Genomic DNA, 6,742 nt, shown 5'->3' on the forward strand with positions numbered 1-6,742 from the left:
GTGAACTTAATTTTTCATTTATCTTGGTTATGGACCTGGGACTAGGTTAGACTGGCTCTATGGAAAGTGCATGTATAGCTTTATAAGAAACTTCCAAACAATTTTTCAAAGTGATTGACTGTTTTGCTGTCCTCCAAAAATGTATGGGCTTCCCTGTATGAGAGTCTCAGCTGATTAGCATTCTTGCCAGCTTCTGTAGTACATTTTTTTTCCTGACTAGCGAATAGGTATGCATCTAATTTTAGTTTGAATATTTATTTCTCTAATGACTAATTATTTAGCTTAGAAACTATGCTTTCAAGTTCTTTCCTGCTATCTATATATACTTTTTGTGAAGGCAACTGTTTAATACTTTGTCCATTTTTATTTAACTTTGCTTATTATTGAGTGAATAAGCATATGCAGATAACTTATAATCTATATATAAGTCCTTTACTAGGTTTTATTATGCAATTTTTTTCTCTCACCATGTATCTTCTATTTTCATCATTTTAACAGTATCATTTGAAGAGCATAAATTTTTAAATCTTGATGAATTTCAGTTTGTCAACATTTTCTCTTTTATGGCTCATGATTATGGTGTCAGGCTATATAAATGTTTGAATAACCCAAAGTTGAAAAGATATTTTCATATGTTTCCTCAAGAAGTCACATAGTTTTAGATTTTCACTTGAATCTATAATTCACATATATAATTCTATATATTGAATCTATAATTCAATATATAATAATATAATAATATGAGTTATGAATTGAAGTTTGTTATTCTGCCTATTAATATTCCTAATTTTTCAGCACCAATTGTTGAAAAGGCTGTTCTTCTCCCAACATTGTTGATATTAAATTAACTATATGTGTGTGGGGGTCTACTTTTGGCTTTCTTTCCTGTCCTACTGACCTATGTATCTATCTTTTTTCCTAGTACTATATTTTTATAATTTTTAAATTTTCATTGGCATATAGTTGATTTACAATATTGTGTTTCAGGTGTACAGCAAAGTAAATCCATTATATACACACATATATCCATTTTTTAAGATTTGTTCCCCATATAGGCCATTACAAAGTATTGAGTAGAGTTCTCTGTGCTACACAGTTGGTCCTTATTAGCACAATGCCTGTTTCAGTTCAGTTTAGTCACTCAGTCATGTCCGACTCTTTGCCACCCCATGAATCACAGCACACCAGGCCTCCCTATCCATCACCAACTCCCGGAGTTCACTCAAACTCATGTCCATTGAGTAGGTGAAGCCATCCAGCCATCTCATCCTCTGTCGTCCCCTTCTCCTCCTGTCCCCAGTCCCTCCCAGCATCAGAGTCTTTTCCAATGAGTCAACTCTTCGCATGAGGGTTAGACTCACCTATAACTTTAAAGTAAGTCTTGAAATTGGGTAGCATGCATTCTAAAATTTTATTCTACATATTTAAAGCCAAAAACTCATTAAAAAAATCCAGGAATATTGTAATCCTATTGCTAATAAACCAATTAAGAGAAGAAAATCCAAAATACAGCCCCCCAAAAAGACACATAATGTACAAAGGAACAAAGATATGTATGAATGATAGCACACTTCTCATCAGAAACTATTTAATCTGGAATCCAATAGGAAAAAGCCTTATACATGCTGGAAGAGGCTCTTTGTTTTTTAGATAAACACGAGTTAAGAGAATTTATCATCAGCAAACATACAACAGGAAATTAAAAAATGTTTCTTCAGGAAGATGAAAAGTGATATTAAATAGCAGTCTTGGTCTACGTAAAAGTAGGCTGAGCTCTGGAAATGCAAATATTTAGGTGAATAGAAAATATATATATTTAAGATCTTTATAAAATGTAATTGACGGTCGATGATGACGTGACCACTGCGCAATCTGAGTTCTGGGAACTAGGTGATGGAGCGTGTTCTGAGAACGGACTGAGACCGAAAAAAAAAAATAAATAAAAAAAATAAAATAAAATGTAATTGACTATTTAACTATATATGTCTGTGAAATATATATATGTGTCTGCTATAACATATATATATATATATATACATATGCACACAGACATATATACATGTTAAATGCAAAATAACTTCAGCATTTTAGATAATAATAACCTTGAGGAAATGTGATAATACATTTTTACTGCAACATTTTGGTACAATGCAAACGTATTTTATACCTTTTAACAATAACATGTTTTTATCACCATATGATAAAAGGTCTTACAATTATCTATAATCATTTTAATGAATTTTAACTAAGTTCCATATGTATGTCATTACCTTTTAAAAATATCTGCAATTTTTCTAGGCAGTTAATAAGTGAATGTCATTAAATCATTAGGGATTTATGCATATTGAATCTAATAGGGCATCAATTTTAGCCTAATAAACTATTTTGATAACCAATGCTATATGTATGAAAATACATAGAAAATTATTCAAGACATATTTCCTAAGTATGGATATACTCAGAAGTTGAATAATCAGAAAAACATTATAATTATTTTTAAATCATGTAGTTGCATATGAATATCCATTCAAGGTTTACAAAGACTTAAAAATAGAAAAAGCCCAAAGAAAATCAAATATATCAAAGCTTAGATTAATTTATGAATATGAAAATATGATTCCCAGGGGTAATGTTTTTAGCATTTGAGTTCTGTATTTAATCTAGATGAATTTTACTTAGAATCAGAATCAATCTTTAGAATACTAAACATTAATTCCCTATGTCTCAACTATGTCAGTAAATTGCTTTGACAATACATCTAATTGAATTGCTTTTGATTACTAAGTCAATGTTAATTAAGTCTAAAAAATAGGAAGAAAGAAAGAAAGATTAAAAAAGGACAGAAATATACTGAATTTAAAGGAAATCATTAGTATCCTCACTCACTGTTCCACACGCACTACCTCTGCATCACTGAATATTTGCAGCAGCACTGGTTTCTAGGCTTTGCACACTTCTCTCACTTTCAAAGACATAGAGTCATTAGAAGCCTAGTTGATAAGATGAGGATTAGAAGAACTTTCAAGTTGGAGAGAAGGGCATGTGTGAGTGTCAGAAATGAGACAGCCCAGGGTTTCAAGAAGTCATGGTAGTTGGGCTTAACATGAACATAACATGCAAGAATTCCCTGATGGCTCAGATGGTAAAGAATCTACCTTTAATGCAGGAGACCCAGGTTCAATCCCTGGATCAGGAAGATCCTCTGGAAATTAATGGCTACCCACTTTACTATTCTTGCCTGGGAAATCCTGTGGATAGAGGATCCTGTCGAGTTATAGTTCATGGGGTCTCAGAGTTGGACCCAACTGAGCTACTAACACAATGCACAAGAAAAGGAATCCAAATCCTTCTATTGTCACAAACTGAGCCTTCATATAGTTTCCAGAGCTCATCTTCTCTTACTAGTCTTCTTTGTGGCAGAAAATTATCCCTAACTCCTGTAGCTCAATATGCAATAAACATTCACAGGGAGATTTAATGTAAGCACTTATTATATACATCTGGGACTCACACATTAAAATTTTTGATTACAAAAGTATAAATGGTATTTGATTTCAAAGGATTGAATAAGATACAGAGAAGAGCTTACAGTTAACCCCAGTGCTTTGCAACACAGTCAAAAGTAAGAGGACAAGTCTGCAAATGGTATTTGGAATGAGATACAGTAGCTTAGAAGGGTATGTAATCATAAAGGAGCAGTTATGAAATGAATCAAAGAAATCAAATGTGCTAACTGCTGATAGTTTAAGTAAGATTAGAACTAAGAATAAGCATTGGATTTTACAAGAGAAGATAGACTGGGTTCAGTGGACCAATAGGCATGAAGAAATGTCTGCAGAGTGTTAAATACAATAATGGGTAATGAAGACATGGGGAAAGTAAATTTATATAATTGTCTCAAGGTGTATTTTTGTAAGAGGAAGCAGGGATTTGGGAATAAAGTTTTGATCTGGACATTTGGCACTGTTTCACAGCCCTTAACATCAAAAGAGAAAAGATAAGTATGCTTATTATGTGTATTTACAAGAGTTGACAAAATTTAGTAAACAGTAAATCATGGATTTTAAAAATCTGATTTATTTGGTTGATTGTGATGGTTTCTCCAGAGCTGTTATATACTATTATGCAAATACCTAATCACTGACACATGGCATTGGTACTCTATCCTATGTAAAGACTTCAGTGGAGTCATCATAGATTATTGTGTAAATGTCTAATTGCAGGCAGTTTAAGAGGGTTATTACTTACTTGATAGTTTGTAATGAATTTTTCAAAATAGATACATAGCTGAACTATTCATGTATTTAGTGTTCAATACCTAAATTGGAAATGAATATATGATTATCTTTATGTGTGTGTGTATAATATAGATAACCTAAATCAACATTATCATAAAAATATTTTGAATTTTAATGATGCTGTGTTTCATAAATTGTAACTAGATGCCTTTCTGAAATTACATAGATATGAAAATAATTGATTCTCTTACCTACTAGCTAATTTTAGTTTTTGAACCTTGCTCTACATTACTGATTTAAATGGAAAATTTCCATTATGGAAATGTTCTTATTTTTTTGTGCCTTGCATGAGTGTCTTTTCCTTCTGAGTAATGAATGAGTTAAGTCACTCCTATGAATCTGCTTAAGTTTTTATGAAGAGCTTTCCAGGTTAGATAACTCTGTAGCATTTCACAATTACCATACTTTTGGTATATGTTTCAATTAATTGAATTATAATTTTTCTCTAAGGTAACAACCTCCTCGGTAAGATTTGTTTCTGTATGTTTGCAGTATTTAATACAACATTTTAGTAAAGGCTGCCTATGTGGAAACTAAGGGAGCAGATAGCAGTATAAAATACCATGGCCAGGATAAAAATTATTAACAAGGTAAGATCTGACAAAAGATTTGAAAGAGGTAAGAAATTTAGCAATGTAGATATTATGAGGGTATTATTCCAGGAAGAAAAACTGACAGTCTGAACAAAGTCCCTAATGCAGAAGCATGCTGTGTGCTCAACAAAAGCCAAGGAGATCAGTGGGGCTGAATTAGAATAAGTAGAGGCATAGTAGGAGATGAGCTCAGAGAAATAAGGATATAGGAACCAAAGCACATTTTGGGCACTTTGTGTCTACTCTGACTTTTACGCTGACAGAAGAGGGAAGGCATTACAGAATGTGAGACCCAAGGTTCCTGCTGCTGAGGATAAATTATAGCGACAAAGAGTAGAGATGGAAAGGCCAGTTTTTACAAACAATAATGGAGAGAAAAGTTGATGAATTGAACAAAGGTGATAAAGGACTGAGAAGTGGTATTCTATCAGAAGTGAGAGACCCAGAAGACATAAGGGTAATTTAAGATCTTTGGCCTGAGCAGGGGATTGGTTAGATATGTTTTCAATATACCAGGAGGGCTACAGGGAGGTCCACTTAGGGAACAGGAAGATCAGTTCAGATTAATACATATTAAATCTGAGATAACTGCTCTAGATTTAAGCAGGAAATTATATAAATGAAGCTGGAATCTAAAGGGCAGATAAGTGCTGGAATCTGAGGAGAGTCATAAAGTCATGTGTCATAGACGTAGGTAAACTCTGAAGCCAGTATTACATAAAATAATCATCAAATTGAGGGAAAGTATATAGAGAAGTTCAATGAACTTCCAGATGTTCAAGCTGGTTTTAGAAAAGGCAGAGGAACCAGAAATCAAGTTGCCAACATCCGCTGGTTCATCAAAAAAGCTAGAGTGTTCCAGAAAAATATCTATTTCTGCTTTATTGATTATGCAAAAGCCTTTGACTGTGTGGATCACAATAAATTGTGGAAAATTCTTAAAAGATGGGAATACCAAACCACCTGACCTGCCTCATAAGAAATCTGTATGCAGGTCAGGAAGCAAGAGTTAGAACTGGACGTGGAACAACAGACTGGTTCCAAATAGGAAAATGAATACATCAAGGCTGTATATTGTCACCCTGCTTATTTAACTTATATGCAGAGTACATCATGAGAAGCACTGGGCTGGAAAAAGCACAAGCTGGAATCAAGATTGCTCGGAGAAATACCAATAACTTCAGATATGCAGATGGCATCACTCTTACGACAGAAAGTGAAGAAGAACTAAAGAGCCTCTTGATGAAAGTGAAAGATAGTGAAAAAGTTGGCTTACAGCTCAACATTCAGATGGTGATGGTCAATCACCTCATACAGATGGTGATTGCAGCCATGAAATTAAAAGATGCTTACTCCTTGGAAGGAAAGGTATGACCAACCTAGATAGCATATTAAAAAGCCGAGACATTACTTTGCCAACAAAGGTCTGTCTAGTCAAGGCTATGGTTTTTCCAGTGGTCATGTATGGATGTGAGAGTTGGACTGTGAAGAAAGCTGAGCACTGAAGAATTGATGCTTTTGAACTGTGGTATTGGAGAAGACTCTTGAGAGTTCCTTGGACTGCAAGGAGATCCAACCAGTGCATTCTAAAGGATATCAGTCCTGGGTGTTCTTTGGAAGGAATGATGCTGAAGCTGAAACTCCAATACTTTGACCACATGATGCAAAGAGCTGACTCATTTGAAAAGACCCTGATTCTGGGAAAGACTGAGAGCAGGAGGAGAAGGGGATGACAGAGGATGAGATGGCTGGATGGCATGACCGACTCGATGGACATGAGTTTGAATGAACTCATGGAGTTTGTGATGGACAGGGAGGCCTAGTGTGCTGCGATTCATGGGTCGCAAAGAG

General features: G+C 34.3%; 1 non-coding gene across 1 annotated transcript; it reads left to right on the plus strand.

Moving 5' to 3' along the window:
• Positions 1–1,842: 1,842 nt before the first annotated feature.
• LOC112447188 (small Cajal body-specific RNA 18) lies at positions 1,843–1,925 on the plus strand. The gene has a single exon (XR_003035294.1). It is a non-coding gene; the product is annotated as a small Cajal body-specific RNA 18 (non-coding RNA).
• Positions 1,926–6,742: the final 4,817 nt, after the last annotated feature.

This window comes from Bos taurus, chromosome 6 (genome assembly GCF_002263795.3).
Source record: "Bos taurus isolate L1 Dominette 01449 registration number 42190680 breed Hereford chromosome 6, ARS-UCD2.0, whole genome shotgun sequence".
Lineage (NCBI taxonomy): Eukaryota > Metazoa > Chordata > Mammalia > Artiodactyla > Bovidae > Bos > Bos taurus.